General features: G+C 39.0%; 4 long non-coding RNA genes across 7 annotated transcripts in view; 2 read left to right on the forward strand and 2 right to left on the reverse strand.

Annotated features, from left to right (window-relative positions):
- Positions 1-639: 639 nt before the first annotated feature.
- Positions 640-6,590, reverse strand: LOC135294373 (uncharacterized). Its single transcript, XR_010356480.1, has 3 exons — positions 6,434-6,590; positions 4,275-4,691; positions 640-1,150 (listed from the first exon to the last, which is right to left on the reverse strand). It is a non-coding gene; the product is annotated as an uncharacterized LOC135294373 (long non-coding RNA).
- A 48-nt stretch (positions 6,591-6,638) lies between these two features.
- Positions 6,639-22,548, forward strand: part of LOC135294375 (uncharacterized) — a 29,045-nt gene continuing 13,135 nt past the window's right edge. For both annotated transcript variants that reach the window (XR_010356483.1, XR_010356484.1), the window contains exons 1-4: positions 6,639-6,873; positions 7,952-8,050; positions 11,446-11,596; positions 13,185-13,333. This is a non-coding gene — a long non-coding RNA (uncharacterized LOC135294375). The remainder of the gene's footprint in view (positions 6,874-7,951; positions 8,051-11,445; positions 11,597-13,184; positions 13,334-22,548) is intronic.
- On the reverse strand, positions 14,514-18,386 carry LOC135294374 (uncharacterized). Of its 2 annotated transcripts, none has more exons than XR_010356482.1 (4): positions 18,280-18,386; positions 17,259-17,299; positions 16,650-16,913; positions 14,514-14,673 (listed from the first exon to the last, which is right to left on the reverse strand). It is a non-coding gene; the product is annotated as an uncharacterized LOC135294374 (long non-coding RNA). The 2 variants fall into 2 exon arrangements; XR_010356481.1 differs by having other exon boundaries at positions 14,514-14,687.
- LOC135294376 (uncharacterized) lies at positions 18,474-19,308 on the forward strand. Of its 2 annotated transcripts, none has more exons than XR_010356486.1 (2): positions 18,474-18,900; positions 19,095-19,308. It is a non-coding gene; the product is annotated as an uncharacterized LOC135294376 (long non-coding RNA). The 2 variants fall into 2 exon arrangements; XR_010356485.1 differs by having other exon boundaries at positions 19,108-19,308.

The following is a 22,548-nucleotide window of genomic DNA, read 5'->3' on the forward strand; positions in this document are numbered from 1 at the left end:
GGCTCATGGAAGATCTTTTCAAAACTTTATGGCTCAGGAATTGTTCCACTCAAAGATGCCCTTGTCTGCTTCTGTATCTTGTGCTAGGACTAGACCAGGGGTCACAATCTGAAGTCACTGTTGCCGTTTATGTCCTGGCAGAGTAGTAAGAGCAATGGGATTTATGGTAAATACATAGTTTGGATGAAGACTTTGGTAAAAATAAAAGAACCAGGGACTAGTCATATTCTCACTTTTACCACGTGCCGGTAGCACCACAGCTGTGATTCTGTGCATGCATCCCAAGTTCACAGCTTCCAAGCAGGTCACACGGAGGGCAGCAACAAGTCAGAGTCTCTGGTGTATGATTGCAAACTATTTTAAGATGTGCAAGTAGGCAGACAGAGAAGAAGAACATTGTCCTTTTAATACCTGAGGAAACAAAGCAGATCATGGTGTGAATGATAAGCAGTTGGCTTTGCACAGGTGTCATCTGGTATTCATAGATTCATGAAATTTCAGGCCAGAAAGAAGACTTAAATCATTTTTATTGACTCACTGCCTTTTAGAGGTTAATACATTTCACCCAGTGAAGTGAGCAATTTCTCCTTTCAGGCTACAATGAATGCCATTGAAATTCCTCTGCCCACTGTAGTTTCAGGTGCTGCTGTAGCTATTTTTCTTGCTTAAGTTTCTCAAAGATCCTTCTGTTTATAATTCCTGAAGGAAACTGCAAACAATGGTGAAATATGTTTGACCTTTTGATCCTTCAGCCAGCTGGGCATTTTTTCAGCTCTCACAAGTGTTCCATCTTCTCTTGTTAGGACCATATTTTGCACTAACACAGTGTTCATTACATTTCTGTAATTGTTTTTAATTAGACCATAGAAATATGTTGCTGGGTCTTCACATACCAGGGGATTCTACATAACATTTGAATCTCAGTGGCATCCCAGTAGCCATCAACATTTTGACTCAGCTTAATTGTGGTCAGCTTCAGAGACAGAATATAAAAGTGATCATCAAATATTCTTCTGTCTTCAGTCAAGCTGAGTAATGAGGCACTGCTTTGCTGTCCATTCATTTTACTGTTACTGCTGACCCCAAATGGCTTTTTCATTGTTGCACAGCAATGCACAAAGTGCCTGACTTTGGAAGGAGTCCAGTTTCCCTGAAATAATTACAAGCAGCAGAGAATTAGCATTCAGTGTCTTTTTCCTAAGGCATTTTTTTTTTTTCAACATCTCTACTAATGACTGTTGTCTTCTTGTGTTCCTGCACCATGTGAACCTGGATTTTTGTCTGTCTTGCAGCATTTTTACAACCATTGCATTAATAAAACTACTTAGTGTTATTGTAAGGATGTTTATTAGGATGCAACTTCCTTTGTCTCCCAGAAGAAGACAAATTCCTTTATACACCATTCATACCACCAGGGGATGTGGACAGGAAAATTGATTAAAAAAGCATTATTCAAGTTAGGGCACTGTGAGCTGCAGGGGGTTGGGGGGGTGGGTAAACAAAATCAGAAAACCTGGTGGCATGATTTGGCTTAAAGGGTCACATTTAATGGGTCACACTTAATGGGTCACACTCTATCTTAGAGACCATTAACACATGGGATACTGCATGGATCTCTCCTGGGACCTGTCCCATTTAGCATCTTTACCAACAGTCTGGAGAATGTGCCCTCTTGCAGAGGCCACCAAACCAGGAGGAAAGGACAAACACTGGAAAACATTTTTGCAGAAAAATACAGTGCAGGAGAATAAAGTTGAGGTTGTTTTGAAATTCCAAAATTCGAATTTCCAAAATTTGTTTGAAATTCCAAAAAACCCTCAATGAGAGAGACTCAGACAAAGAGAAAGTAATAATGAGAGAGGTAGGGGTGTGCATGTATGTGTCTATTTGTAGATGTATGACTGCATATCAGACAAGTTTATATGGATTCATTCAACCCTACCATTGTGCTTGTGAGCAAGATGGTACACAAAGCTACAATGAAGCAACTAGTAATTTCAGTTCCTTATGTGCTTTCTGAGATTCTAATCTCTGAAGTATTTGAAAGCACCTTAGAAAAAAGATACTTTCAAAAAAGCGCATCTTACTACATGCAAAGACCTACTGCATATTTTAGAGCAATTAAAGAGTGAATACTCTATCACTTGGTGGTCTGAGATATCTCTGATGTGTGCTACCCAGTCAGGAGTAAATGAATGTTATTAAAATTGTAAGGCGAGCACTGCACAATCTATGTCAGACTTGTTGTGCAGCTGCATTATCACATGATTTTTAATTATCACATGCTTATCAAATACTTTATCTGCAGGCTGTCTTTTATCATCAACTTTTCCCTCATTCAGTGAATGACCAATATTCTTTATTGCTTTAAAACTTTAAAGCCTCCTCTGGAAAAAAAAAAAAAATCCTTTTGCAACTTTCCATGTGTTTTTTTATAACCAGAATATCCAGGCATGTATTTACTGTCACAAAATCCTTTAGGGTGGAGGGGAGATAATCTCATTTTACAGAATGAGAATTGAGAAACAGAAATGAAACATTTCCCTGGTGAAACAAGGAACCCAGGTGGGCCTTCCTGAACACCCACCTAGCAGCCACTGCTGCATCAGTACAACATCTCACTTCAGAGAAAACCCTCAGGATCAGCTTCCCAGTTGCAACTCCAACAGCTGACTTAGTTTAGAACTTTTCTTTAGGCAGAAAGTGAATCCCAGCCTCACTGGGGGATGTCCAGTCTGAGTGGCAGGCACTGCATTGGGAGCACTGGGGTAGAGGCAAGGGCAGTGCAGGGCAGGGGTGGGCTTCCTTCATCCTGAGCCCACCATATCTCTTGGGACCTTCCCTAATAACAGTGGCCTCCTCTCTTCTTTCTCCACACCTAGCTCCCTCTCACTATTCCTCTTTCAGCAGCATCTGTCTGTAGTACAAATGCTTATGGCTCCACTGTTTTTCTCTACCCTTATTTTTCTTCCTCATTTTCTCTCCCTTTGTGCAATAGCATGCACAACTTGAAGAGCTGTGCCTAAGTACTTCAGCAGTGTGTTTTGTGTCTCGCTGGGCTCATTTCCAACTGTTTGTAGCTGTAACTGGGGCCACAAATTGAAGAGAGCTCTCAATGTGACACTTCAGGCCCTGACTAATAATTAACATAGTCCTTAAGCAGTGAGTCATTGCATAATGTTTCTCTTGCAACCTTAGCCTTATTTTTGGTGTGTGATTCATGTAGCCCTTTGTGACACTTGTCACCCCTTTCACCATCATGGATAATAAACTCCCAGTTACAGAATTGCACCATTCCAGTAATGGAATCAGGAGCTGTTGACAGACAAAATACTATTTTGACCATATTGAGTATGTGTATTTTTTAATGCAGCTGTGAATCAGAAGATACCAACTGTATTTTTTTAATGTGTACGAACATCTAACATGTGATATATGAAACAAGGCTTTGACAACTTATTTAACTTTTAAACCTAGTGTGGCATTACCATCTTTTTCTTTGAGAAGACGCTTCCTATGTCTCTAAAAGTGGCAAAAAACAATTACTCTTTTGAGTTTTAATGAATGGAAAAGCTATTACAGGTGTTACAAAACCAGGAATTTCCTCTCTGTAGCCTGACTCTTCTTGCAGTGACCCACATATTGTCTCTTCAACTCCACTGACAGTGATTTCAACATGCTGTTTATGAATCACAGAGCAGATTTTCAAGCAGTTTTTCAAGGTTACATATTCAAGTGAGATCAACAGCTGTCACCATGATGCTTAAGAACCCAGCTAATGGACTGAGGCTTAAAAAACCCCCAAAACTTAATCAGTTTAATTTTGTCTCTGCTCATTTCAGAAGAGAAAGAAGAGTTATGCTGCCAGCTCTTTCTTAAAAGGATGCAGTGAAATCAGCATTGAGTGGAGAGAGCTGGGTTTGAGAAGCAGCTTCACCCCCATGCTGTGCTAAATGTTTATGCAAAGTGAAGGGAACTATAAAGTATTGGTGTTTCATGGGCTTAAAGCTATTGAGTAAGTGTCTAAATTAAATTATGTTGGTTTCCCCACTCTCCTTTTCTTGGCAGAAGACATTAGCAGATGCCTTCTGCTTATTTACTGACACTGCTGTTTTCAATATATCTGAATCTCTTCATAAGACAAGAAGAAATAAAGTAGACTGCTATGGCACAGTAAATAGTTTGATAGGTCAGGCTATCATAAGCTCACCAATAGGGAAATAAAACAGATAATATCCGGGTTGTTAAAGCTTCCCAGATGGGCAGCTGCTCACTTTTCAGTAGGAACTCAGAAGAGCATTGCAGACATCAAATGTGACATTTTTAATAAGGTTTGTACCATTGAAACACAGCTGTGCTCAACGGGCAGAGCGGCCGAGCCTGGTTCTTTCATTTGTTCTGTTCCTTTGCGTTATTTGCACGAACGCACTTCAGCCCAGATGAGTGGGTCAGATCAAGGGTTTGTCTAGCTCAGTATCCTTCCTCAGAAAATGTCCAGAGGTACATCCACAGGGAACAGAGGAAGCATGCAACAATCATTTGCCAAAATGTTATTCCAGCCTTCAACAGCTTGCAGCTTGGCGTCTTTCTGAGCCACAGGTGATGTCTGTGTTTTCAGCCATCCTCTTAAGCTTTTTTTTCCATAAATTTATCTCTCTCCTCCGTGTAAACTTCTTAGTCTTCATAATATTCTGTAAAAAGGAACTCTGTGGTAAAAATACTTTTTTTTTTTTTTTTTAAACCTGCCATCTGCCACTACATTTGGTATTTCTTAGTTTTTCTATTCGGAGAAGCAGATAATAACTGAAACCTGTTCACACTCTACATTTCACCTGTCACTTTGCTGATACGGCCATAAATCACCTTTTTTTGAAAGAATGAAGAGTAAGATGAGGCAGATCCGGTGGGTAGATATGGACCATTTTCTGTTCTGAGGATCAATAGCTTTGCCAAAAATTGACATTTTAGTTAAGCAAACTGTGAGGTCATATCAAATCTGATAAATAGCTAAGACTGCAAAAGAGGAGGATAAATTGGGGAAATGTCAAAACATTTCACTTTAACATTTTCAGAACGAAATATTTGGTATTGCTAAATTGTTTGTTTTGACATTATCTACCTGAAACCTAGAGTTCTTTTCTAAAAATGAAAGTGGAGTGCAAGGCTTACAAAAAGACCAAATAATTAAAAAGACAACTAAATTAAACACTTCATTTAGGACTGAATAAGAGACTTCCATGTAAACCAAAACTATTTGTCTCAGCTTTCTTTGTAGAACATATAAATGCTATTATATTTCCATTCAGACCAAATCCGTGCTGTGGTTTTTCAGTATGGCTGTAGAGCAGAGACATCTACCATGTTCCCACCCCTGTTACAGGGCTTTGAGGGGCCTCCCCCTTTCCTCAGTATTTTTGGTTCTTACTTTCAATTGCCATTCTTTTACTTGGTCATGCACTTTTGTGCAATGGAAGGCAAGTAGAAGCCTATTTGATATTACTAATGCAGAAAAATCTGGCAAGACTTCAGCTTGTTTGTCCTTCTAAACCAAAGTTAACTAGCAATACAGCTACTCCATATAAATACATCAGGATTGACATGTCAGGGAAAGGAGAAAATATTCACTGAGTGAAAATGGTTTAAAATGCAGCTTTGGTGAAAACGCTCAAACAGCCTGGTGAAAGAATTAAGTTAGGAAAATTTTTAACTCCCTGGAAAACAAATTTAAGGACACTAAAGGGAATAGAAGAGTATGTTTAGGATGGAACCTGATCAGTTTAGAAAAAGTATAAGAAGTATACAGAAGTTCTTTCATTAGCTACAAATCCAGCATTAAATGTGTCAAGTGATCACATCACTACTGCCCCATACACCACATAAATACTGATATGGATGAATATTTTGCTAAAATTTATCTGTATGATGAACTGAATTCTTGAATTCTTGAGCCCTGAGCAAACATGAACCAGAAAAACTAAACTGAAAACAAACTAACTCTCAGTGGGCAACATTGATTCTAAACATTTGGAATTGTGGTTTGGTCTGCAGATGTGGTTAAGTTGGCTTAGGGAAAGTGTCTTTGGCTCCCAGGTAAAACCTGCTGTCAGAGATAGGCTATCCTCAGAAATTATCTTTGTGAGAGATAACAGCTGAACATTGATTTAACATTTTAGGGTGCTTGGATGGCTACTGTGGATATGTGATTTGTGCTGGAGAGTTGGCCAACCTTGTGCCTGGTGCTGGAAGGGAAATGGGGTTCCTCCTGTGTGAAGAGTTAAATGGTTGCTGTTTGCTGCTCTCCTTGCACTCATCACTCACTGACTAATGCCTAGAAAAGATTTCAGCACCATTTGCAGTATGCAATACGTACTAGCACAAAAATCTACAAGGCAGAAATGATTTTGCTATTTTCTTTCTTAGCATATTTTCTTACATCTGGGGGTTGAATGTGACTCTACATGATGTTGTAGCACAGAGAAGCCAGACAGGTAAGTCTGAAGGCACTGTCAGTGGTACAAACAGAGAAGTCACTCTCTGCACCAAGAAGGTGATTGTGAGATGTATGCATGCCGAGAGGGAGGGGAAGCAAAGGGGATTATGATGCTGCTCTTAATTCTTATGCTGCAAAGCAGCTCAGCTTCAGCAGCAGTGATGGGAAGGCATCACTGGGACCAGCCTATACTTGTGCTGTTTGCTCAGGCTGGGGGCAGACTTGACAGACTGAGACCTGCCTGTCACCGTTGGCTGGGCTGGCCATCCCTGGACAATGGCTTACACCAGTCCTTATCCCTTTACCTCCTGTGCTGTTCTGATTGGGTGCTGTGAGACATGAGAAGTTGTGGATGTCCCATTCGTGGAAGTCTTCAAGGCCAGGTTAGGCGCCCTTGGTTTAGTGAAAGGCATCCCTGTCCTCAGTGGTGTTTTGGAATGAGGTGATCTTTAAGGTCCATTCCAACCCAAACCATTTTGTGATTCTATGATTTTGTGGTCAGGAATAGCACTCCTCTTGCCCTCACTCTCATTCTGAAACCCCATCTCTCCTGTGCTTGCTGCCCCCCTTTCTGACAGCCTGAGGGGCATCTCAGCCTATGCAAGGTTTTGGGTATCTGTCTGTGCATTAGAAATTGCCCTGCTGACTCAAACACTTCAGTAAGGATCAGTAGCTGCTCCTTTGTCACAGAGCAGACTTGCATGACTACTCACTGGTTGCCCTATGGCACAGTCTCCAGCAGAATATTTTGGAGGAGCAACTTGGGTATCAGCCACACTCTGCTGTGGGGATCCATCCATCCACCATCCATCCATCCATCCATCCATCCATCCATCCATCCATCCATCCATCCATCCATCCATCCATCCATCCATCCATCCCTGCAGCCTCAGGGCGACTCCTGAGGCGCTTACACACCAGCACCCCCCAGGTTTTGAGGTGAGGTCCTTAGAGTTCATGCTGGTTCCCACTTGATGGCAGCAGAGCCCACAGCAACAGCAGCGGGCAGGTCTGAGAGCAGGTCTGGTTATTACTGATGGCGAATGGCAGACAATGAGCCCTCACAGCAAAAAGGTTGAGAAGAATATTCAGCATATTTGGATAATATGGATTTGGATCATTTGGATATATAGATAATAATATGGATTGCAAATGTAGAGTGTCAGTGAGACCAGCTCTGACAAGAACTGTCCTCCTGCCTGTTTCCCAAGCTGGGAGGCACAAATTCAGGGTCTTTTGCAAGGGGTGAAATCTCCCCCACTGTAACTATGTGAGAGGTGTCATCAAAATTTCTTAGAAAATTCAGTGAAAATATTTCATATTTCAGGTTAGTTTTTGTCTGCTTTCAATATAAAACGTTTGTTTTGAATTTTGGTGTGCTGTGCAATTAGAAAGCAACCAGAAGTTTATCATTCATGAGGCTGAGCCATTTTTTGAAATTGACTTTACACTTCTTTTCAGGGAAGTGTCCACAGAAGAAGTGAAATGAGAAGAATTTCAGAGAATAAACAGAGAAGTGCAACAAGGACACAGATTCACAGAAAGAGCATTTTTTGCAAGGTAGTCAGCTGCTCTGTAGGCAAGTCAGGGTTTTAATTAGGTCTATATTTGCAGGTGTTTCCTAAGAGTCTAATCATCTTTGGAGGAAAACATCATTTGGAGTAAACTAGAGGAGCTTGAACTTTTCTGAGCCCTATCTCCCACATGTCACCTGACAGCTGCATAATTTACTGTGTTTTTAAACTCTTTCGGCATACTGCAAGGTCTGAAACAGAGGCTGCTTTTTTCATTCTTGTCTTTGTTCCAAGGTTACATTAACAAAAACAGCATATGTATTTTTCAAATCACATCAGACACCAGTATAAAAATGAATTAAATATTATTCGCATAATCTTGGAAATGTTTGCCTTTGCTATTTAATGGCTCTCCATTTTTCTGCAAGGATAAATAATAGTTTTAAAAATACTTAGTTTCTCATTGTAAAGTTATATACTCTGTAAACTGAAGGAAAGAGCCAAAATGTCAACTCCATTGGACATCTCTTTTCTTAGATTCTGGTGGAAATGAAAGTGCCATGTTATTTCTGCTGCTTGGAAAGCAGGGCAGAAAAACTTAATGGAGGAAATCAGAAGTTCACAGAAACCCCATCTACAGCTTTCCCTCAGAAGTCCATTCCTGACAATGTTTGCTCTTTTTGCAACTAAATACAACATACCACCCCACCACCTTGTGTCCCTTCAAAAGAATATAAACCCTAAAAAAACCAAAGCCATGATAAAAAGCACTTTGTTATAAAAATTGAAGAGGTAAACAGGTGGGTTTATAATGCCTTGTCTCATCTTACATCTGTTTATATTTCAACTGGAATTCTGGTGTTTTACATACTGCAGGGGCTGTAGAAGGAGTTAAGAGGAATAGCAGTGATATTCAGACTGAGTTACTTTCAAGTTCTTCCTTTGCTTATCATGAGGAAGGCTCAGGGAAATAAAGTAAGACCTTATAGAGCAGACAGCTTCTGCTTTCATTTTTTGTTCCCTGCTTCAAGTACCCCACAGGACTAACATTACAGAGACTGTAATGTTAGGTTATGGCATGTGAGGTGGGATGATGATAAAGGGAGCTGCCAGAGACAACAGAGGCACAGAGAATCATGCTCACTTTCTTATTCTGAACCTTTTAAAAATTGCTGCTTCCAAATGTGTTTCCCTATTTTATTATTTTTAATTTAATGAAGCATATGTTTCTAGTTTAGTAACTTCTGTACACTACAGGTATCTGTCCCACTAGTAAATATTAACTCTGATTTGCTAGTTCACTACTTTGAGATTGGACTGTGTGAGAAAATGCGTTCATCATCTACATTGATATGCACAGGTTTTTGACCAAAATTAATCTGTGGCTGCAGTACAACACATTTTTAAAATTCCAAGAATCACAATTTATTATCATCTTTGGGGAATGTGGGAAAAATGTTACAAGCCTCTGACACAACCATCACTGCTAGGAATGTCAAAATTTTAAACTGGTTTAGGTCTTTAGATTCTGTTCCTCGAAAGTTTATTAAAGAATTAATACATTATTAATCATTACAAATACACTGCAATTGTAAATCAAGCACAAGCACATCAAAGGTGTTTCTAACTTGTGGTCGTGGATAAGCATTGACCTACTGGAGTCACAAAAGAATGCTACATTTCTTGAAATAATAATTTATTAGCACATTTATTACACATGCAGTAATGTTTGCAGCCCTCTCTTGCAGGCAACTTTGATTTAGATTTATTTTTCTGAAACATTTGAACTTGCTTGGTGATAATTTCTGTGAAATTTCTCCTGAAGCAATCTTCAGTGTTAGCACTAGACCCCAGGATAGAGGGGTCACTGCAGCTGCACTGCTTCTACAGCAACTGAGCTTTTGAGCAAACACTCCACACTATTGCCAGTGACACAGGGTCAGATCAAAGGGAAAGCTGGTGACAGATTCCAAACAGTAACAACCAGAAAAGTCTTTTTTTTTTTTCTCCTTTGCTCTATTGACAGATTAATTTGTTACCTATAAATAATTGCTTAATGCTTCTGGCTATATCTGGCTATATTTCCACCTGAGTAGTTACTGCTTCTTGGTGAATATCCAGCTATTGTTGTGCATTTAACTATTCATTAAGGCATTCAACATTTTCATAGGTACCATTTGATTCTCATTTAAATCAAAAGAATGATATAATAAAAATTTCCTTTTCCATGTAGTATAATCTGCTTTAAACATAATTAGTGCTCCTTTTATAACATTGTAATACCTAATTTAATTAAACCTACATGTTCATTGATGCATCTATTTGATCTTTGATATTATTTAGAAGGTAACAGTTAGTGGTGTGAAGAGATTTAAATTACTCTTATTCACAAAGTTTTGAAATTGTGACATGAATTGGAAAGTGATTTGTAAAGGCATTTAGGTTAGATGTCACTTTTCAAATAGATATGGAAATCTAATAATAAAAATCAAAATTAAAAGCTTCTTTTCCACAAATGTTCAGGTCTTTTGAACCCTTTATAGTTCTTCATGTTTTTGATATTTGTGCAAATTTGTCAAGACACTTGGAGAGTTTTTTTTTGTTTTTTTTTTTTTTTTAATTCAGCACAGAAATAGAGGTTCAGCAACTGTGGAAAGCTTTGCTGGATCAGTGGGTCCAGGTTCTCATGGTACAGAAAACCATCATGCATCATCCTCATTTTTAACCAGAAAATTGAAAAGTAGTTTTAATTCAGGCAGAGTTCAAAGACATTCCTCCAATTTGAAGATTAAAACTTCTTCATAACCTGTTATAGCTCCATGTTCTTGCTTTACCTTACATATATTTTCTGCTCACATTTATCTTCTCAGCCAGCTATGTCTCAGCTCTTGTTTTGTTAGACTAAACAAGCCCATCTCTGAGCTTTCCCCCCAGATTTCTCCTCCTCTGACTGAAATGACCATCCTTCAAAGCACCTGTTTGTGCTGAATTTGTCCTTCTTGGCCTGTGGTACACAGGGGTTTAGGTGACAGTTCACTGTGATTTCTGCAGAGCCATTACCACCTTTCTTTCCTTGCTGCCTGAGTCACCTAATACTCAAGCTGAATGATACTGGGAGAACAAAACCTGCCACGCTGTGTTTGCCTGTGACAATCAAAGGCAAAGAATCTTGACTGAAACTTCTTAATGCATCCATGTGAGACAGATGTGGGTGCCTCCACTGGAGAAAAGACTAATTCTGCTCACAGAGACCTTTCCTACTGTTAAGTCATCTTTTGAAGATAGATCTTTTCACCTTGTTTTCTGAAGCAAGTGTTGCTGAATACCATGATCGAGACATTTCACCTAGGAAATGAGTTTCAGATACTAATGGGAAGCTTATTTTGAAGTGTGCTGTGGAGAATGGGCCACCAACATTTTGCTTTAACTTTGTTTTGGTAGGAGGTGTCCCAGGTATTCCTGAGAGAACGACACAGCCTTGCCCATGAAGAAGTGTGAGGCTGAGTGGAACTGGGAAATAACAGTACTTTGACACAGCTTCTCTTGTCTCCTTGTGCACATGCAGAAATTAAGACTTTCCAGGTACTCATTGGTGAGTAAGCTGAGCTGCTCTTACAGCTGAGTGCTACTACTCTTACACACTGTGGTATACCATAATGTTTATTGCTCCACACACTATCTAACATTTGTATGAAACAAAATAAAAATGTGTAATCTAGGGCTTGGTGTGGTTTGGCCACTTAATTACAAAGGGTTTGAAGGTGCTCGCATGGGGATTTAGAAGTACTTAATAGTGGATGAAAAGGTGCAATCTTTGACTAGCAGTCAGACATGGGCTCTGAGCTTTGCTGCTGGAACAGTTCTTGAATAAAATGTCAGTAGACTTTCTACCTCCTTGGTTGCTCAGTGTGACCTGGTAAAGACAGTAATAGAAACACCACTGCTTAATGCATAATGGTTTTCAGACTCTGGATCCCTGGTATCTCAGGGGGTGACTGCTGCAATAGAACAAGGCAAATTGAGGGTTATTCCAAATAATGGCAACTGCTAGTTCTTACCCAGGGCTTTGTTAGGCCATTTTCTCAGAGATGAGCAGGATCTGGGCCCTGCTGTCTTACAAAATTACATATTTCAAACCTTTCAAGACATTACACATGACAATCAGCCATTCAGATCCACCCAGAAAGGCAAGCCTTATATTTGGAAGCTTTCCTTTGCCAAGTATGTAATTTTCCTGTCAGACTAGAGTCTTCCTCATACACATGCATACACACATACATACATAGAAATCCCTTCTTCTAAACTTTTTTTCTCTGGAAAGAATTACTTTTATTTTCTTTTTACGAATAGCCTAAATAGCCTAAGCAGTTATTTTGTCACTTAATTATTCCTATGTGGGAGGTATTAATTATCTACTGATTCCAGTTTTTAGGGGTGAAATGTTTTTGAAATTGCTGTATAGTGACAGAGATATGAGAAACACCTAAGTTACAGCTAGAAAGTTTTGGAAAATAAATTTCTTTATTCAGCCATTATAGGGCTTTTATGCCCAACACTTTCAAACATTTCTGTGTAGATTAGGTAAGAAAGTTTCAATTAAACAAAATGGAGACTATCTTATGCTCATGCAAAGTCCTCAATAGAGCAACAGGAGGAATAGAAATTATAGAAGTTATTCTGGTCAGACTGAAAAAACACTGCAAAGAATCTCTGTATCAGCCTAATTTCTTGTGGATTCAGCTGAATTATTATCTCTCCTCATTTAGACATCTATTGATCTCAAAAACTAAAAAAAATCTTGTTCTTTCAACTTTTAGAAATAAAATAGAAGTTTTCATAGTTTTGATAATATTTTATTTCTCCTCTTTTCCTCTTCTGACATTAAATGCAATAGAATGAACAATGCTAACAGTTTCCAGTTTTATTTTTTGCATTTTTAAAATTAAAAAATAACAAAGCAGTTTGGCAAGAAGGAAACAAAACTCTTCTGAGTACAGAGAAGGTAAAGTTAGAGAAGACAAAAAGAAAACAGGTAGAAAAATGATAAAAACAAAATGAAAAATCCTCTCTTTTCTCCCATTCCCATGCAGAACTCCACTAGATGTCAAAGCTGTAAGTCTCAATGTGCATCTCTCAGTCTCCTTTCTACCTGCTCTAACTTCTCCATGTTTTTCATGCAGGAGTGGTGTGAAGTGCCTCCAACCAATGTGCAACAAACATAAGTGAGAAGGAACCTTTGTTCTACTTTCAGCTAGAGAACAAGAATCCCTCTGCTGGTCTCTTCTACTTTCAAGGCTGGAATATCTGTCTGACCTTCAGCTGTACTTGGGTAAAGCAAGACAGCCATAGGATAAGATCATTTACCATTAGAATAATAGACCTACACATGTCTAGAGATGCTCTGACAAAATTGTTCTCATGTAATTCCAATCATCTATATTTTTAGACTATTATTAGCTTTTAAGTCTTAATTGATGCCAGATGTGTCCATCATGTTACCTGTTATATTATCTGGCTGACAATTTAAAAGTAATATAATGGGACATAAAAGTTTAAAATTAAAGACTGCTTAATGGTACTTAATGTATAGATCTAAAAATAAGAAATCTCAAGGAAAAAATAATACCAATTGGTCTAACTCATAAAAGACCCATACCATCAAGCATGGATATGTCTAAAGAGTCGATGTACTTTTACAAAGAGACCAAAGCAGCAGCTGGTGTAAGTCAGTACAAATCTGGTTTCTTCAGCAGAACAAATGTAGCATTGGTGCAGAATCTTATCCTTTAAACAAGGTGTCAAGGTGCTACTAGAAATGGTTTATATTATGTAGTTCTACTTCTAGGCTTACAGCCTGGTAGGGCCGTTGTTTTCCAAACAACTAGAACAATACTCTTTGCTGTAGAAATCTTCACCATCTAAATGAGGAATAAGTTTGAAAATAAAAGTAGTTAAACTGTACAAAACTCCAAAACTGAAGATGCAACCTTAGCTAAGCAGTTTTATAATGTTTTCTGATTCAGCTGCTGTGGATCTCCTGCATGTGGTCTACAAATTTTGGCAGTAACTTGAAAGTACACTTAAATGCGTCCTCAGGCCGTGAAGAGGGCTGCAGTTCTGAGAGCTACAGCTCATTAGCATCCAGACTGAATGTGCTGACAGCACATTCACACAATTCAATGAGTGTGGCTCTTGGCACCCTTGGCCAAGTCCCCCCAGCTGAAGGCAAGTTGTCCATCAGCATCCACGCTGCCTTAGACTGGGACATGGGTCTCCTGTGGATGATGTTTGGCACCCCTGTAGCCCTGCAATGAGGTTACTCTTCTGCATATTCACATTTTGGGGTGTCTGTCGTGGTGTAAGAGCTGATTCTGAGCCAACTGGTGTAGTGTCTTCAGCACATGAAACTGCAGTTGCATGCTGCCAGCTGCACACATGGCTTGAGGGCACTTGGGAGTTGTCAGCTTTTCTCCCCTGAAGGAACAAGGCAAAAACTGGTGCAGTCTCACTCACTCTTTGTTTTGGGAGCTGTGCTGGGGGATCTTTCTCAGATCCACTTGAGTATTGCCTGGCAGAGAGCTAGCTGGGATTTTTCCAAATATCTTTGGCAGGCCAGAATCAGTGCCATAATCAGAGCCACACTCTTGCACACTTCAGGCTCCAGGAAAGCTGTGGGAATAAGGCTTCAAAACCTCAGTACTTGAAATGGACCAAAAAATACTTGACTGTGTATTTTTTGGGCCTAAATGGAAGCTAAGCTATTTTGGAAGTCTGTTCTTGGGTAAGATGACATGCAAGTACAAATCTTTAAGAACACCAGTTGCATGTATACACCCAGTGTCACCACTCTGACAACCTGACACATGCTTTATGGGAACTCTGAACCTCCAGTCTTCAAATCACATCTATTGACTTCCTTTCCTTTTTTTTTTTTTTTTTTTATTCCAGACAATAGTTACTGAAAAACAAAAGTTATTGATCCTGTGAGAGTCAGGTCCCACCATATTTTATGGGAAACTCTTAAAATTGCCATTAATTACGTTAACTTCATTTAAGATTGAAATTGATATTTCTAATTCTATGGGTTCTGGACTTAAAATGAAGTTCTTTCAACAGTTTTGTTAGAACAATAAATGAGGAAAAGAGAACTGTGATAATTTAAAAAGACACAATCACTGTATATCAGATGGGTCTTATCAAGTCAAGCAGTAACTTGATAAGATGTTTTCATCTGGAAATACTGCCACTATCTTGTTGCATTTATCTTCTACTAATTACTTAGGCCAGTGAGTTTAGTCTGGTTCAGGCAAATTTGCACAGAAAAAATATTACTTCATCTGTTTCCTTTCACATTGCCAATTCCACAGTTCATCAGATGGGCAATGCCTTTCCCCACATATGTGGGAAGTTCTGCTTCAGAACAAGAATCAGAAGGTTTTTAACAGAAATGGAAATATAAACCCAAGACTATTTGCCAGGATAATTAGGAGAATAAACAGGCTCAACAATTTTAAAGTAAAAAGATCTAAAGAATAAAATCTTTCCCCAGTACTGAAGCTCTTCAAATTTAAAAACTTGGATAGATAGTGTCAGCTTAACTTGTGAATACTCTTTGTTGTTTGTCTTATGCAAACACTGAAAGATTTCAAAATAAGCTGTCAAAATCCAGTGGCTGAGTGAGAAATGTCCTCTCATTAAGCACTGTCAAATTGCTCCTGTCTGCTTCTGCCTCTCCATTCCTGGGTGGTCTGATGTTGAGGCAGCAGCAGAAGACTCATCTAGCCTAGTCCCGTCAAAAAATAAACTATATCAAAATTTCCTTCACTTTTTATGCCAAGCAGAGCTTCACAGTTCCAGGTTCAAATAGGCTTCACTTGTTATGAAGCTCAAATCTAAACCAATATTTTAAAGGATTCTTACAGGCCTGAAAAAATAAATAACTATTTGGATCTTCATCTGCTCTAATATGCCTCGTATCTTTTTATTGCCATGATAAATTCAAAGAGCAAGATAAGATACATAGATATAAGGTACACAGTACATATTAGGTGCTATATAGCATGTATTATATATAGAATAGCTGAAGTCCAGTAATGGCTACCAAGAAATGAAAATGTGAGTTGACTAATATCCTGGGTGCAGAATCTGGCCAGCCCAGAAACTCCTTTAGGGAGTTACTACTGCAAAATTGACAATCTCTACATAGAGAAAATACCTGCAAATAGTGTGAACCCTTCCTACAGAAGGAGAATTGGTCACATAGGACCATCTTCTGTTGTCAGTTATGAGAGGGATGGGATGTTCCTCACACACTCTCAGGAGTGATGGATTTCACGTGCACTGTGGCGGTGATGCAGCAGCACAGACCAGCTGCTTGTATGAACATTATACAGCTTTTGCAGTTTGCTTAAAGGCCACTTTTACAGTTCTTTTCTGTGATTAGTTTGTAATTTCCTTTTAGTGGCATATTACTCTTTCAGAAAGGGCATTAATACCCCCAAAGCTTCACCCACAGTAGCCCAGTAGTGCACATGCATAAATGAAACTCTGGACAAGCAATTTAGCTTGTGCCTGAAGACACTTCATGGACAGCTTACAAGGGATCCTGATTGCTGGCCAGGCTTCTCCAGCCTTTTTCTGTTTACCTTTTCACACTGCTGTCCCTTTTCAGTCTGCTCTGCTTTCTTTGGCTGCTGCAGGCTCAAACAGCGCTGTTAAGCAGTTTTTGGCACCTCAGCTGCCTTGCTCACAACTGGCTCAGGTATCTCTCACACCACTGAATTATGTTTTTGAGACCGAACCAGTGAACTCCATGGGACGGGTTTGAGCAATTTCACTTGGCTGTATTACTTGATTCCAGTACCTCCTCTCTAGAGGAAGGCTGCCCTGTTACATCTGTCTCATACTCTCTAGAATGAGAACAAAGAAAGTGACAAAAGAACATGTAAGGGTAAAAAGGTATATCTGGAAGGCAGGGAGCAAGCATCTCTTCTTTTTGCTATCCAAAAGCACTTCTCAGCCCTCATTGGACTTCTCCTGAAAAGCTCTTCAAATTAAGATCTGACTACCAGGATTCTTCAGAAGGGAACAGTATAACCTACTACACATTTCTCTGTATCACAGAGTTACCAGTTCATGCATCTTTTGTTGGCAATCAAACCCTTGACTTGGATGGGTTACTTGAACTGTAGTCAGGGTTCCTTCAAAGCAGTAGGAAGGATGAGAACAGATGATTATCGTGTGCATGAGCATACCTGATGTACAGTGAAGCAGGCTGGAGCTCTTCCCTTGTTCCCTGCAGAACACAAAAGACCCATTCATCAATATTCCCTGCCTGGCTCTTTTCACTTTGATTCTAACTCGAGGTGTTACTCCACAAGGCTGTGGGCCATGTGGTATGCTCTGGCAAGGAGCACATGCTAACGCTACAGATTAGCTCCTGGAGGCCTCCAGCAGTTCTGCTCTCACAGATGCAGAATTCATCACTGGCACTTGGGCTCTCTTCGTGGCTCTGGCTCTACCAGCTCATGCCATATGAAAGCAGCAGTGCTTTCTGGGCATCAGACTTCTCAGCAGTGTTAATTAAACCCTACAGGCTAACCTATGTCAATATAATTTCATTCTGTCCCATTCTAAATATGGTCAATAAATAGTGGGCGGAAAAGGATTTTTTTTCTGAAAGGAGTCAATGAGAAAAATAATTTGAGCATTGTCCCCAAGAACAGCTGAGAAGGAAATGACATTGCCTTTATTGGCAGATTTCCACCATTCATCCATATTAGCCATGTGTTGGCTTTTGTCAATAAGATTTTATTTTTGTCCAGTTCTTCCTTATAGATATTGGAATTCTTTACAGCCTGCTAGGCTACTGTGAGACATATTTAGAAACACAATTAGTGATCCTAAGGGCCCATTCCTGTGTCCCCAAGGGAACTCCATTGAAAATATTTCAGGTTTAGGACTGTGCAGAAAAATAACACGGCTTATCACATGGAGGGAAACATTTTGTGCAAATAAGCAGAAATTTAAAAAATAGTCAGTGAAAACTGCATTGTCCCCTGGCACAAAGAGACAAATGGTTCTGTGGCCAGTGTTGCAAGAAATGTGCTTCCAGAAAGGCAGCTAGAACCAAACAGAGCTAAAATGCAAAAGCTCTGAAGAGAACTTGGTTCCGATTCCATGTTAGCCTGGAAGACTGTATTTTAACAAAGTAATTTCTGTCCAAATAGCTTGTCACCCAATTTTTAATGAATATTTGGACTATATCTAACTTACAAGGTGTTTTAGAACATACTACAGAGGTCTGAATAGCATGGCCACAGCATGACTCCTCTGTCATCAGTGCTCTACAGCTTGTCCTCTGTGTGCCCTTCAGCTCCAGTCTAAGTCACAATGCAAGAGTAAGAGCCTAGGCTGTTGTGACCTATCTACTGCAGACCTTAGACCTTCTGTTGGTGAAAGACCACTTCACTAAGCATTAAATAACATAACCTGTCATAAATCCAGGATTTATTTGGCCCACTTAATTTGGAATGACAGTTCTCACTGTTTAGAGTAGAACTGGTCATTTTGTCATTCCTCTCTAGGAAGGATGTAGTAGATACACCAGGGAAATATTCTCCAGATTTTTCAAACTGCATACTAAACACACTGTCTTTGCATTTGTAGAGAAGATATTTTAATTTAAAAGTAGATTCCTCAACCTTTTTTTGTTTTTTATAACTCCCCATTTTTTCTTAATGAAGGCATTTTTTTCAGCACCCTTGATTGTGAAATTGAAGTGGTGCTGTTCTGTTACTATGGATAACGTTCCTTTGTCTATTTCCACTGGTTTTATTGATTTAAGGGATCAGTTCCTTTCATTGATCTACTTAAGAGATCACATCCTTGAAAAAGGTGAGGATCCTCTTAGATTCCTGAAGGACCTGAAGTTCCTTTCATTGTTGTGCAATGTTCCCATGCCCTCCCACATGGAGCAAGATTATCTTGGTTGATGGAGTTTTTCAAAGCACTTTTTTAAAAATAAGAAGCATGTGTGAATGGCCTCGGGCTGTTGCTGAGTGTTACCTCTCTGCCTGCTTCTTCCTGAGTTCTGTGTTTCAGGAGTGGTGATGCTGACTTACCTGCACTCTGCATTCAGGAAAATGCTGACCAAAGAAATACAGACTTGCATTTGGATTTGACTCTTCCCACTCAGCAGAATGGGACAATCCTCCAGGAGGAAGCAGCAGGGGAAGAAATCTCACTAAATTATGACTGAGCTCAATAAGTTTGCAAGTGGCATTAAATGACAAGTCAATTTCATGGCTGCAGGTGGCCCAAATGACTAGCTGATCTCCTGTTCTTGTAAAAAAAATATAAAAGAATCAGGGGAAGAAAAAAAACAACATTGTTTGTTTACTTGGCAAGAGTGTTCACCTGCACCACATTAGTGCTTTGGAATAAACTCCCCTTAATGCTTATGATCCCATTGTAATCACACCAGATCACTGATGACAGAATAGGGCCCTCACTGCTGTCACCAAATGGCACCACAGAGCAATATTGTTACCAGCTGTTTCCTTCCACATTAGACATTTGCCATTTCAGAGGCTAATTACTATAATGTGAGCCATGCCAGTATTTCATTTGGACTTTCTTTAACCAGGAACTCCTCAAGGAACACAACCTTAATAAGTAGCCATAGCAGCTAAGAGTGAACAGTCTAATTTATTGTTCAGTTATGTCTTCATCCTGTAGGGATTAAATCCATTGAAATAGTATCAAAGAAACTGGCCTAGCTATGGCTGAACATTAATACAAGCAATTGAAAACAAAAAAAGCACCCACTCTTTAAATAAAGGCAAACATTTATTTAAGCAAGCATCACTCACGCAAATGCCACTGGAACCTCTAACTAGTTTTCTTCCAGAAAATATTCAAATACATGCTTTGGAAGTTCTATTGGCTTACATTAAAACATGTTCTGTTACCATCCTGTCCTCCTGTATCGAAATAGCTTTTAAATGTGTGCTCTTTATCTAGGAATATTTAGGCTTTTTTCTCCCTGTTTAGAAATTCTGCCCTCTTATGAGACCAACTGGAATAGATGAAGACATTTGTGTTGATTATGAAATGGTAAACCGACCAAGTCTTACAAACCCAGAATGGATACAACTATTGTATTTATTATTGACAACTCATTGCTGAATGGAAACTAGTTTCAAGATCATGCAAGGCCTGAAAAGTTTGGTTTTTTCAGGATTGCTTAAAATTATCTGGATGGTTATGTGTGGGTGTTTCAAAGGGATCTTTATGATGGTGCAGAATACTTAGAAGGGTTACACTGATTAGTGCTTTTACTTACTACCCATTTCTCCTGCTCCAGCTATCCTGAGTTTGAAAAGGAGCAGCTCAAAACTTAGAGATGTAGTTCCTGAACATTCTTTGCAGACTATGTGCATACCTGAAGTAGTTATTAACTTTTTCAAGCAGAAGAAAGGCATTGAGAGGGGCAGGTACACAGCTCTTCACACACTCCTTATCAACCCTGTGTTGGCCACAACATTACTCCAAGCAGCACAGATGAGAAGTGTGTTTTGATATAAACAAATCAGCCCATCTCTAACATCTGCTTCCCAAACTACCCTCTGTGGCCCTAGGAGCATTTCACTGTTTGCACCAGAAAAATAAAATGGTCTCATGTGTCAATACCACCAGTGATTCCCAAGAGTGTGATGTGAATTAATTAAGTATGTAAACAAGACAAAGACCATAGGTCATAATATCTTCATAGTGATAAAAGGAGCTAAAAAAGACTTTGGCATTAATTCTTTAGAGGCAGTTATAAAGGTCATTAGAGTGTAACATAGTGATATATTTTCTCCTCTGTGAAATTAGCATTGCTTATCTATATTTGCACTATTGTACACATTAACACAAAACCGTCATCATCACTAGAAATTTGGGTACCATTTAGACAGAACTCAAAATGTGGAAAGTTATATGCTTTGGATATAAACTCAATGGGCTGAACATGTGCAAAACAGCTTAATAACTGTATGTTGTCTGGGCAGACATCACACTAAAGACCTTCATTGGCTGAAATCTGCAAGTATCTCTTATTTTGCAATTAATCTCAACACAATACTACTTATCTGAGACAAAGACACAGCTGTGACTTTGTTGCCAGGGAGATTTCAAACTCTATCTCAGCACAGCACTGGTCACACCACAGCCATCACTGTAGTATGATGTCTAGAAGAATGCTGTTTCTAGAAAAACAGCTTATTTCAGTAGAAAAGGGAAAATATATTATGATGATTTTTAGCACACTTTTAATTATTTTTAGCAACATCTTCTGTGACCTAGCTCTGGCTGTTGACTACTACAGATTTACAGATTTGCACATTCATCATTCAGCAGTGGAAACAGGGTTCAAGAATCTTTGGGTTTTAAGGATATTTTGCTTGGGGACTCTGCCTGAAGCATCATTTCTTAAACAAATATGGCTAGCATTTACGATGATAGTGTGTTATTTCCCTAATCTTGCTTGATTACGCTTCTGCCTTGGATCAGTTATGATAATATTTATTCCAATGGGATCTCATTAGTTTCAATGCAGGAAATCATTGCTAAATTAACTGGATCAAAGTATTATTTCTGCACGTATTTATAAAAGTGGTTGTGTTTAAATAAGTATAGTATTCTTTATGAATTGATACATTCATCCATATTAGTACTTCAGGCTTTGAGATCTGTCATTATTTAGGCCTCATACTAAAATTATCTAAGTTATGGGAAGGTTGCCGTTATCTTTGTCAGACTTTGGATAAGACTGCCTATGGTGAAGCCTCTTTATATCATATTGGATGTAGAAGAGAATAAGAGTTGTAAAAGAGACTGAGAATCAGTCCAATCCATTTGCAAAGCTTCTATTTAACTTGTAAAGCAGAAATAGCTCAAGTGAGATTTGAAAAGCGAAAAAAGGGCTGATTTTTGGAATTAAATTTAATTAGGTAATTCCTTGGGGAGTTTTAGAAATTTTAGCACATCATTTTCAGGCAGTACTTTTGTTTCTTTCAGGCTGCTTGTGCTTCAGATAGTACTTTTTAAATCAGGATACCTGGTGCATTTAAGGGCCAGTAGTTAGAGGACTCTGCAAATTTCCAACCCTTTGTGCATTCACTTATAATCACTCAATATTCATTCTTTACCTACCAATGGCACACTGGTAACTCCTGTAATACTCTAAGTAAAACACATTTTTTTTCTTTCTGCATGCTCTTCATGATGTATACAGCCTAATTACGACTGGTTAAAAATGCTGGACACATTCTCAGAGTTATTAGTTAGAGCTCTTTGGACCTGCATTTAACTAAATTGAGCTTATTAGTTAATATTTGTTAGTTAATATTTGTTTAAACATTGTGCAGATTAGTTAATTAACTAATTAACTATTTGATCTAATTAATGCCCAGGTTGGATTGGGCTTTGCGCAACCTGGTCTATTGATTGGAAGGTGACCCTGACCATGAAAGGGGGATTGGAACTGGGTGATCTTCA

This window comes from Passer domesticus, chromosome 2 (genome assembly GCF_036417665.1).
Source record: "Passer domesticus isolate bPasDom1 chromosome 2, bPasDom1.hap1, whole genome shotgun sequence".
In the NCBI taxonomy this organism is placed as follows: Eukaryota; Metazoa; Chordata; class Aves; order Passeriformes; family Passeridae; genus Passer; species Passer domesticus.